Source organism: Rhipicephalus sanguineus, chromosome 3, assembly GCF_013339695.2.
Source record: "Rhipicephalus sanguineus isolate Rsan-2018 chromosome 3, BIME_Rsan_1.4, whole genome shotgun sequence".
Classification (NCBI taxonomy): domain Eukaryota; kingdom Metazoa; phylum Arthropoda; class Arachnida; order Ixodida; family Ixodidae; genus Rhipicephalus; species Rhipicephalus sanguineus.
In genome coordinates this window covers 167719871-167732095 of record NC_051178.1, presented here as the reverse complement: position 1 = coordinate 167732095, position 12225 = coordinate 167719871, and positions in this window count along the sequence as shown.

Here is a 12225-nt window from a genome sequence, read left to right as displayed (position 1 = left end):
AATTTTCTAAATTGAATAACTTCGTACTCCGTGCCGCTATCGCTGCCGTTCTTGCTGCACTAGTTCGTCCGTACTTCAGTCTACGCAATCCACGAGTAAAAAATGGGGGTTGAAGAGTGTTAGAGGGCCCCTTTAATGCGCCTTTTTTGGGGCTGCCTAAACGCCGAGGCCTTTACCGCAGACCCCATAAAAATGGGAAGCCGCGGGCGTTTCTGAGAAATGTTGGCGGCAGGCGCACTTCCCCGTTTTTTCGCTTCAACGATTCGCGCATGTTCGGCGCTCCGTATAAGACACCCGTGAGCCTATAACGAAATAGGATCAAGCTGTGTGCGCAGTTATCGCAACCTGCACTGCACCCTCCTCCGTTTTCTGCGCATCGCTGCGTCTCCACATTCTTAGCCACGGGCTGCTCTACCGCAGGAACTTACCGTGTCAAATTGGGTTATCGCACGAGCACACACACGATGCTTCTAGCGGAGACAAATACAGAGAACGAAAGAAGGGAACCAAAAAGAGGGCACCAGGGTGGCCCAAGAAGAAGCTGCCACAGTTCGGGAAGGTTTCTAATGCAATCTGAGCCGCTGAAGAAGAGCTTCTACAAATGAACCTCTGTCGGAAATCTAAAGCAATACAGCGCGACCCCGAGCGTCAAGGCACTGCCTCCGTATCGCGAACCAAAGATTGAATCGAAACCTTATCGAGAAGGGAGCAAACCGATCTCGCAGCATAAAAGGGGCAAGAAAAAGGAAAAGAAGTAAATGTGTATACAGAATGCCGGAGGACAAGGTGAGGGTTGGGGTTATATGGTATCGAGAACGACGAAACGGATGAAGGCCTCCACTATCGAGAAAACAGGAGCCGAAAAAAAGAAAAGTGATGGGCTGGGACGAAGCGGGGAAGAGCGTGGAGGACAGGGACAACCCTGGTTGGTAGATTGGTCGGTTCCACTTCCTCTTGCTGAGCACACGTAGGCGTAATACTTTTCGTAAACACGTATCTATGTATTTTCCCCTCCTCCTCTATTGCAACCTTTCAGTGTTTGTCGCAGAGAAGTATCAATTTTCTCTTGGACACATCACTTTGCCTGCCTCAGTACTGCAACCGCCACAACCTTTTATGTCCCGACGCTATTTGCCTCTCAACCATCCGTCTCAGCTTCTTTTTACCGCCTATACTCCCGGCTTCCTGGAGCTTAGGAAGCAGTGCTCAAGAGGCACTAATGCACACGTAGGAAGCATATGGGAGATGTACACACACCTTATGTGAGACTTGTAGATGTGTATTTATAAAATGATGGAAGCGAGTAAAGATGCTGATGGCTACAATTAAAATAGAAGTCTTCTTTTGTGCAGTGATATGTGATATCGCCAGACATACTTCTTGATGCACTTACGTACTTCAACAATGCACGTGGTGTCCGTTTTCGACAGAAACGAGGCCTCGCCATATTCAGGAGGCTTCTCCTTCGTAAGTGCTGTCTGTGAAAGGGCATCGCTGAGTAATACATCTTGTTGTCATAGCGAGTGTGAGAAAGAGAGAATCTCCTCCTTTCTGAATCTCCGCGGGAAAATTTCTACAAATGTATGTAATAGCGTAACACTGGTGCTGCCTCACTTGGAGTGCATAGCGGCCACTCAACTAGCGCGTGCTGCTGCGAGCATTATTTCATGAACATTTCACGGAACGTTTAAGCGCTTCCCACTTTCAGTGTGCGATCCAGTCAAACGTCACTGTTTCTTTTAAATGTTTTTCTGCTTTTGCTATACTTGTGGGCGCGTATTCGCGAAACTTGAAAGCAGCACTTTTGTTTGTTGTTGTTGTTGTAATTTCACACCACTGTATGCCATAGTCTGGTGCACGGATCTAGTCAAGCCTTTTCAGGCTTTTTGTCCGTGCACCAAACATCTGTCAGATGTTGAATAAAAATTGAATTGAATTGAAATGAATTGAATTTCCTCCGCGAGAGTTGTTCCTGAAGGAAACCTTCAGCCAACATTGATGCTGGGAGGATGGATAGTCAAGGATGCAGGCCAATGGGAACTTGCGAAGTAAAACTTCGTGAATTCAGCTTCTGCTGCATAGCCACCAGGATCTGAGTTGCTCTATTCCAAGCGAATTTCGATCGAAGGGGCCCTAGTGGGCGTTATTGAAGCTGGTCTTTCAGTGTTCGGTTCGGCTAGGTGAATAGGACGCAATGCTCACCATTGCTCCTTCGCTGCTATTATTCCAACCGCTTCCTAGAAACCAACGTATTTTTCTTTCAATCTTGAATGGTAACTTAGAGCCAGTCTTCAGCTTACCCTCATACTGTGCACTCTACAAATGGGCGAATGAAAATGCTACCAATTTTAACTGTCTCTTGTAAACAGCTGGGACCATACTTGTGAAAATGTCTTACGCTAGATTAATTTGTAAAACAAATTTTCCGTCTATCACAATGCTGCGCATCTCAATATTGGGACTTGCTGGTCAACAACAGTGAGCACTTGCGAACGAAAAGCTTTGTGAACTCAGTCACTCGATATTTAAAGACATGTTCGCCATTCTTAAGTAACTGCATGATGAAACGATTCAGTGATTTCTTAGAGATTGCCTTTTTCGCATTTCGAATACTAAAGCAACTGATAAGCAAGATTTCGGGCGTGACAGTGCGGTGGTTGACATTAAGCGAAAGAAAAAGAAAACGTTTGCTGTTCGAAGAATACGTAAGCACCTCTGACGTGTCATTGGCAATTTCTGCAGCGCAAGAAATTCTGGCAAACAGCATTCAAGAAATAGAAACAGAGCTGCCCGGTAGCGATACTATTACACGTCAGCATATTTACATGAAATAAATGGCGTTTTCAGCGTGCGCAGCGCTTTACGCGCTTAAAGCACTTGCGATCTCGACTTGGTAATTCGCTTTATAGAATCATCAATATGGTTACTTCTAAATCTACTACTTTTTCATCAAAATTAAGCTTAGCGAAACCGGTCCTCGCAACGCGAAACACCATACATCATCATTAGACTTAGCGAATGCGTTTTGTTGTAAAAGCATTCGCGTGATGTCTCAGTGGGTTAACAAGATTTCGCAGAAATGCGCGAGATTGCACTGGTCCTTTAGCGCATGATCGTAAAAATTATGTGTCACTGCGTGTCAGAATCAGTGTGTTAATTTTTCCGCAGGTTTCTTCTCAGTAACATAAAATTTTAAAATTTCTGTTCCGATTCCTCGAGGACATTCACCGAATTGATAAACTGTAATTTAACTTACATCAGCATCATTACGTTGTGACATGTACATATCACGATCATATTATCTTCTTTTTTTTCTCCTTCTCCTTTTCTGCCCTCCTCCTCCTAGGGCCTTTCTGTCCTCACTCCCCTACCCTATACAGAGTAGCATGTAGGCGCCTTTAGGTACGCCGGCAGAATTCTCTGTTTTTCAATAAAGAGCTTTCTCTCTCTCTCTCTTCGCAGGCTCCTTTCGTAACTGATAACTTACGCTCTGCATATACACGGTAGCCACTGTTAAGCTTCTCTCATTAATCACATATCGTTTAACCTTACACGTGTACGAGTGAGGCCGAACATTAACGCGATGCTCGTTGGTTGTGTAGCGGAGAGGCCGAGGAAAAAGGATGCTGCTAAATGCGTTACCAAAACCAACTGATTTATTCGTTGGCCCACGCGCGCGCCCCTCGTGCCTCCGCAGACTCCATCGTCCTCGCTGCGTCGGCAGGCTGGCACCCGCCAAGCCCCCCCCCCCCCCCCCCCCCCCGCTGTATAGACGGAGTCGCAGTCCAAATAAAGTCTTGATCTAGAGATCGTAGTGGCGAACGGGTGCTTAGTTTTCTTTTTTGGGGGGGGGGGGCGGGGGAGGGTCGGGGCTGAGAGTGGCGCTGAGGACGGGTGGAGAAACCGAGTGGATTCTGCGAGCCGGTGTGTTCGTTCGACACGTACGTAGGCAGGTGTCGTATCGGCAGGGAGTCGTCCGGGACGAGTGGATTCATTAGCGCTCGCAGGCAAGTGACATCGCTGCGATCCCAGGATTTGGGCTGTCTGAACGAAAACGACGTGGCGTTCGCGTTTTTGTTGAGGTCACACGCAAGTTGCCAATTGAGGATGAACTGCTGGTCCCGAGACGCGGCGTAAGAAGCACCCCAACCAGCGTCGTCGACGGAAGAGCCTGAGCGTTGCAACTCCGCAGCGTCGGCGCGGGAACGCGGAAACCGAGTGGGAGCGCAAAAGACGCGCTGCAGGTGTCTTCACCCGTTGAATGGAGAGCGCATGTTGTGAGCGTCGCTAACACTCTTGTCGCAGAGCAGCATCTGAGGTCAGAGCTGTTTGTTCACTTAACGTAGGTGTATCCTCAGCTACAGCGTGTTCTTTCACGGCCGCAGCTGGCACTGAAACATCAGATGATGTCTGTACTACTTGATTCTGTGTAGGCATTGGCAGAAGAACGCTGTCGTCGGCAATGGCAGCAGTGGCAGACAAAACGGCTGGTGCGAGGCGACACTCTGTCGTGGCACGTGACGTGCACGGCGTCGTCCTGGGCGCCGCGTCGAGATCAATGTCTTGCGATGACTGTGTGAGTACGTGTGAGTCAATTGAGGCCGTAGCGTCGAAACTTGGTGGAATTAGACAACTTGACTTAGCGTGTGTGGGCGGCGGGGTTGTGATGGCTCGAGGTTGGAAACCAACGGTTAACGCGGCAGGGAGTAAATGACGTTGCACTGCCGGTTGCTGTAGGGATAGCACGAAACCTCGAAGTCGGTCGTATGCCTGGGGCCCAGGAGGAGTCACACTGCATCGCAGAGCAGGAGGAAGCATGGCTACCGTGATGGCGTACGTGTCCTGCTGCGAGACGATGTTACGCAGGTAGAAACCAGCCTCCATCTTGATGAGCCAAATGGCTGGACATCGCGGCCAGGATTCGGGAAACTCCGGCGGCAGCAAGATGCAGTGCGCCGTCGTTTCATCTGGTCGTAGCGCCATCGTGATAGGCGCGTCAGATGTCGGTTGACTCGGTGTGAACGTCCGATGGAATCTTCTGGAAGGTCATTCCAAGGTCCATGTCACCACTGTAGCGTAGAGGCCGAGGAAAAAGGATGCTGCTATATGCGTTACCAAAACCAACTGATTTATTCAACGGCCCACGCACTCGCCTCTAGTGCCACCGCAGACTTTGTCCTCACTGCCTCGGCACGCAGGCACGCGACAGATATATGCCGAGAAAGCGCTTGCAGGCACTGCTGGGGAACAGGAGGGATACGCCAAGGTGACAGAATGGGATAGAGAGAGGTGAGAGAAGTATCGCGCATGGCTTCGGGATTGTTATTGGTACTCATTATGTTCAGAGCCGTCATTTCTAGCATCGCGGGAATCACCGGTGGCGATGCCAAATTGAAGGGGCGTTCCGAGGATGAAGGCCTTTTATTATCCCCTTCATTTGCCATCGTTCAAGCGTGGGTGCGTCCGTGTGTTCTGAGACGTTTACTTGAAGGAGATATAAAAAATAAAATAAAAGGGGGCTGACGGAGGAAATGGCTAACTCAACTCGTCTCATCATGCGTTTTTTTTTTTATCGCGTCGTTTTGTTGTTTCGTGTTCGTGATGTCTAGGGCAACACATAAAGCGCTACACTGCAGCCACTCGTGAACGACCACGACCAGTGATGCTGATATGGACGTTTTTTCTTCACCTTTAGCTTCCACCTCTTCTCCCTTTCCCTTCACTCTGCCCAAACACCTTCCTCTCGCCACCATGATGAACGGCAATGCTTAATGGCAAATAGGAGGAAAAAGCGCACCGATGGAATTGCTTTTACCGCCATTTACTTCTTTTTATTTTTTCTTAGGGACTCGCTGAAGTGTACATTTTGCTTGTCATCTTTTTTCTTGAGCTCAACAAAAAGCGAGCTTCAAGCCACGCGAAAAGAAGAGACGACGCCGGTACACAGAAAAAAATGATGTCTCATTTTAAATGAGCATAAGACGAAAGGAAACACCTAAATAAAAAAACCATATAAAAGAATAAAAGCGTACGATACGTGAAGATTCGTCTTGGTTTTCGTATATAGGTATAATGGCTGTACCTTGTAAGAGACCACAGCCGAAGCAATCACTGCTCACTACCGTCAATAAATAACGAACGAAAAATTGATTTAAAAAATGTGACGGGACATGGTGGTGTAGCAGGCAACACCAAGACTTTAAGCCACACAACGAATCAGATTATTAAACGGCGAGAAGAAGAAGGCAAACGACGCACGAAGTAGCGTAAACACATCTTCGCGGAATTCAAAGGGACTACAAGAAAGGGAAGAGTGGAAGAGCTGAAGCGTGTGTCGTCACGAAAATACAGCAAGCGAAGAGGGCAGGCTTGTAGCACGCATCGCAGAGCGTAGCAGCATGCCGAGAACTGCGGCTGTAGCAGGAGTTACTTTAAGCATTACCTTGTTCTGTTCGTTTGCTTCTTTACTTCGACCCGCGCGTATCTTGTGCGACAACCGGCGGCCACCTTCCCGCTTCATTCCACGTGCATTATGTTTTCTCTTTGTCGCTTTTCGTGTAATGAGGCAAGCGCTGCGTTTCGTATAATTATGGGAGCGGTCTCGGCGTAATGCCGGTGTAACGCTTCAGAGAGTCACTTATACAACGTAGAGATAACGTAAAAGAAAGCACGATCGACATTGAAAATGAATACAATGGCAAAAGAGGGTGGCCGGAGAGTTGGAGCTTCCCGCGTGAAGCGAGAAACGCGACGGTCGTAGCGATAACGATTATGATAATCGCCGGCTTGGAGCCTCGTAACTAGACACCATCGCACTGAGGCGAGCCTACACACAGCGTCACTAACGAGGCCAGCTTACTATTTCAAAGTTTTTTACTCTTCTTCGTGTGTGATAATCGACTTTGTGGTTTTTTTTCTTTCTTTTCTATTACTCTTCGTCAGATTGCTTCCTCCTCTGTAATTTTTTTTCTTGCGTCATGACTTTTTCCCAGCACTCACAATGTGTTCTTTTTCAACCCTTTCTTTTTCTTCGTGTTTGACGAATACCGCCGCAACTTCGTTCTCAAGGCTTCCTCTCCTTGTCAGCGCTCAAGATAGCAGCGCCTTGTTCACAGCATATTTATACCCCCGTCGTAAGAGCAAATGGCGCCATCAATACTAAGCCATTGTGTCCAGTTCACCACCTCCATTTTTTACCTTGGCCCTGCAAGTTATTCGTAAGAAAGAAGAACGGAAAAATCTTAGTGCTTCTTAATCGACATTTGTCTGACTTTTGGGAGTGTACTGATGAGGAGGGCAGCTTCCCAGGTTTTACTCACCGCTTATTAACTAGGCGCAGTCAAAGGACAAAATTAATTCTCGTGTGCGGCTCCTAAGTGTTCTGGCGTGGTCGGCAAGCGAATAGAAGCATTGAAGGGAACTTCTAAGTGACCGGTAGTCTGGCTTACAGAAGGCCGCCGAGCAAGAAGTTTCCGTAGTGCACGTGGCAGATGTTTGTGATCCCCTCTGAATTATGTACTAACTATTTGGCGATAATAATCTGCGTAAACGCACTTGGACGTCAGAGGACTTACTCCCCAGGAAGGTATTGTGCATCCAGCGTGATACCGCATGTTTTTACTTCTATTATACGGGCGCGTTAATTTATAGCCGTTTCTCGTTCTCAGTGATCTTCAACAAGCTCGCTATGAAAACATTAATAAATAATAATTGTAAACGAAACTTATGCGCAGAAAAATACAGCTTTGTTCTCAAAATCGCGCGTGGGCGTTTATTATTACTTTACATTGCAGCTAGAGCCAGTGTTATCGCTCAAAACGTGCGTTACTTTTGCTGATAGCAACAACTTAAGCTCTAATTTTCTGCTTTTCCTCCTATACTTAATTATTAACGCGATAGCGTTAAAGAGCTCGTATCGGAGAAATTCCGCCGTCGGCGTCGGCGCCGTTGGTTGTGAGCGAAAAATCATCACCTTGTCCCTGACCGAAAAATCAAAAAAGCTGCAAATAAAATAAATAATAAAAATTTTGAGTCCGAGTGAGAATCGAACCCAGGCCGTCTGCGTGGCAAGCAGGTGTTCTACCACACAGCCACGCCTCTTTTTTTTTTCTTTCATGGTATTTATTACAAATGTGTGTAATTTGCATACATAGCGAACAAAATACTCGAGGCGGCTCTGCCAGCGTACAAGCGTTACACAGAAGTCCTAAAAGGGTATTAAAGCTATACATTTAATGAAGAGTGGATACCAGTCCGGTTGAAACTCTAATTGTTCGTAAAAGTCTTTTAGCTGAAGAGCCATTTGAATGAAATGTAACCGCGATGATACCATGGGTTCCGCATGCCTGTCTAACATGCGAGTTTTCCATAAACTGTGCATACCCATTAGTAATAGCATGTCAACAGGCACAGAATGGCTTTTCGGTGGCATGAGATAACGTATGCTATACGAATTTAAATCGAGTTGTTTTTTAAAAGCCCTTTGTAGAACGTCCCAGAAGAGTATGGCGTCTTTACAGCTGATGAAGCAATGTTCTATAGTTTCCGGAACTTCACAGAGGCGACAGTTAAACTGAAGATATAAAGATGCCTTTGCTGCTTAACCAGGTCTTCACAGGCAGCGTCTGTGTATGCACTTTGTAGAAGAATGTCTTGGATGTTGGTGAAATAGGCATTTTCTTCACACGCACAACCACGTCGTGTCCAGGCAATCCAACATATAGTGAGCGGTACAAAGGTGCAGCAAACAACATATCTAATATGGCATTATACAGATCTTTTCGTGAACTAGAGAATAAATAGTCGTTAGAGAATCTTACTGTCAAAAACCGCACTGATTCATACACTTCACGCATGAATCCTTGCAAATAGGGAGGCGAGGCACAATTAGCAGATACCACTAAACTTGGTAAAACATCGACGAGATTCACTTGTAAAAATGTTCGAAGCAGCGGATGATCGCAGTCCCGAAAGTAGAAAAAACGGGATACCAATTGTCTAATAGATGCACCAACCCAAGACCACCTGCACAAACTGGTCTAAAAACATTGTCACGCCTCATCGGCTCGTAACTTGATGACCAAATAAAGGTAGCAAAGATTCGGTGAAATTTCTGAATGTAAACCCTGGAACAATGTAGTATTTGCAGTACGTAGAATAATTTTGTTGCCAGGAATAGATTGCATGCTTTAGCTCTGCCAAAAATTGAGAGGTTATGGGGAATAAACGTCTGGGCGTAACGCTTTAGGCCGGGTACACGTTCTTTTCAATAATGTGCGCTTGACTTATATGCATCCAATGGAATGCCAAGGTATTTCGGTGGCACACAAGACCACGCAATGCCCTCGAAATTCGTTGGTTTATTAGCCCACGGGCCAAGCCACAGTCCTAAACATTTAGCAAAGCTCATTCGTGCACCAGAAATGGTTCCGAATTCCCGAATAGTGGACACCACTGTTTTTATACTGGGAATGTCTGTACAAAAGAACGGCAGGTCATCCGCATACGCTAATACTTTCACCTCAATTCCGTAAACACTGAAACCATGAACATTGCAAGATCGAATCACGCTTAAGCACAGTGGTTCCAAATATAGGGCAAAAAGCAGTGGCGACAACGGACAGCCTTGCTTCACAGAAGAGTGAATCGACAAAGGTTTTGACAGGTGGCCATTAACAATCAAACGTGTTGAACAATCACTGTAGCGTAGTTTTATACCTTTGAATATAGTGGAACCAATGTTAGCATGGTCCAGAAGAGAAAATAGAAAGGAATGACGAACCCGATCAAACGCCTTCGCTAAATCTACTTGTAATATTGCCAGTTGGTCATACGAGTGGGAAGAATGTTCCAATACTGTGCGGGCAATGTGTATGTTGGTTTGTATTGAACGACCTTTCAGGCCGCAAGTCTGGTGGGCGCCAATAAGAATTGACATTGCAAATTGTAGTCTGTTTGATAGTATTTTTGCAAACATTTTATAGTCAACGTTAGACAGTGTAATCGGTCTGTAGCCGTCGACATGACGAAGCTTTTCTCTATCTGAGTATTTCGGAATTAGGACGGTGTGGCTTCTTGTAAAAGATTGAGGAAGGGTCCCCAGATTCAAACTCTGCGTGAAAATGTCCAGCAGTACTGGGCACAGTAAGGATTTAAAGGTTTTCTAAAACTCGGCCGACATTCCGTCGGGTCCTGGCGTTTTCGACATCGGTAACTGGTCAACGGCGAGTTCTATTTCTTTTAAAGTGATAGGCCCACTAATAGACTCACACTCTTCATCCGATAAAGGAGTCACAAATGACAGAAACTGCGTTACTAGATCTTCATTTTGTTTTTCATAGGAATCGCTGAACAATGCTGTGTAATACGCTTCAAATTCTGTCATTATTTCACTTGTATTAGTTACCAATGACCCTTGCGAATATAAATCTGGTATAAATTTGCTTTTTGCGTTGCGGTATTCATCGAGTAAGGCTTGACGTGTGGGTTCCTCTGAATGCAAGGTACGAGTATTGCGTGATCGAACACGGGCACCTCTGTAGCGTAAGGTGTCGTACCTCTGGAGTGCGCATTTGGCATTAGCGATTTCGTCTGTGTAACAACCAGGCGCCTCACATTCAAATTCATGTAAGTTTTGAAGATTCTTTAGTAACGTGTTTTGTTCTAACCTTCTGTAAAAGCCCCGCACTGATCCGATTTCGATAGCTACTGTCCGAACTTCTTGTTTGAAAAATTCCCAAGAGGCAAACAAAGGCATGTCAGCCGACAAGCAACTCCTCAGGGCTACGCGCACGCGATCAGTAAATTCCTGGTCACTCACAATTGAAGAGTTGAGTTTCCAGAGTGCCCACTGCGGTCTGAAATATGATCGAGTGTTATGACCAATCTGCCCCATAACAATGCAGTGATCTGAGAACGAAATAGGCTCCGTTTTGCATGACAGGTCGCGAGAAATAGGAGGCGCTGAAACATAAATGCGATCTATTCTAGTGTGAGTACTACCCTGTGCATGTGTATATGAGGGTAATCTATTCAGTGCTCCTATGTCAACAAGTCCCGCATTTTGAACTATCAGAGATAGCACTTCAGCACTCTTATCGCTGCGGCTAAACCCAGTACGATCACACGGACTGCAAACACAGTTGAAATCACCCATGAGCAGAATGTTACGGTCAGGATCTAGCAAAGTCGCCAAGCTTTCAAAGAAATTAGTGCGCCGAGGTGCATCATTGAAGGCATATACATTGATTAGGCGCCACGGCAAACCATACAACATAAAGTCGCATTGTATAAGCCGCCCCTCAGCATCAACATTACAAGCAACAGAAGAATAAGGTAAACTCTTCCTAAGAAACAAAAGGCAGCCCGCCGATAGGCCTACAGCGTGCGAAACAATTACATCAAATACAGAGAGATATGGCCGCAAGGCCCTCTCCGTGTCCACTTCACTCTCGATCTTCGTTTCTTGAACGGCGACGAAGTCAAGGTGGTGGCTGAACAGCAACCGGCGGAGCTGCACCTGCTTCTGCTTGGATCGAAGTCCACATACGTTGATCGTTGCAAAAGTGACTTTCTGCGGCAGCGCCATGGTGTCTACACTTTTATCAGAGCTGCATACGCCGGTCTGGTGGGGAAGGGGCGCGCGAATGCTCCCCGTTACCGCCGCCAGGCCTCCTTGATCTTGAACGTCTGCACTTTCCTGCATGCTTTGATGACCTCCGACGTCGTGATTGTCTTGGGCCAACCGCCGAGTCGCTTTCCTCACTCGTCTCAGGGTTTGACGATGCAGGGCGCTTACTTATAGAAACATCGACGGATTCTCGCACATCGGCACTAGTTAGCTTCTCATGTGGCTTTTCTACATCAGCATTACTGCTGCGGCTTTCCTTTTGTGTCAAGACTGACTCATGTGCAGGTACTGCTGCCTTCTCTCCGCTGTCTGTCACATCTACGGTGTTTGACGCTTGTTTAGATTTCGCCGCTCCAGCAGTCACTAGCTGCGTCCTTGTCAACAGCACAGGGCTCAGCGACGGCAGCACGTGGAAGGTCTCCCGTTGCATCGAGGACTTCCGTAGCGTCCATGATATGTTCTGGAAACGCATCTTCAGGTGGTGGCATGCGATGTCGTAATTTATTGGCATACGTCGCCACACATTCTTCAGCCGTATGTCCAAACCGCCGACAATCTTCGCAGCGTGGTGTCCTGCAGTGTCGACGAATATGTCC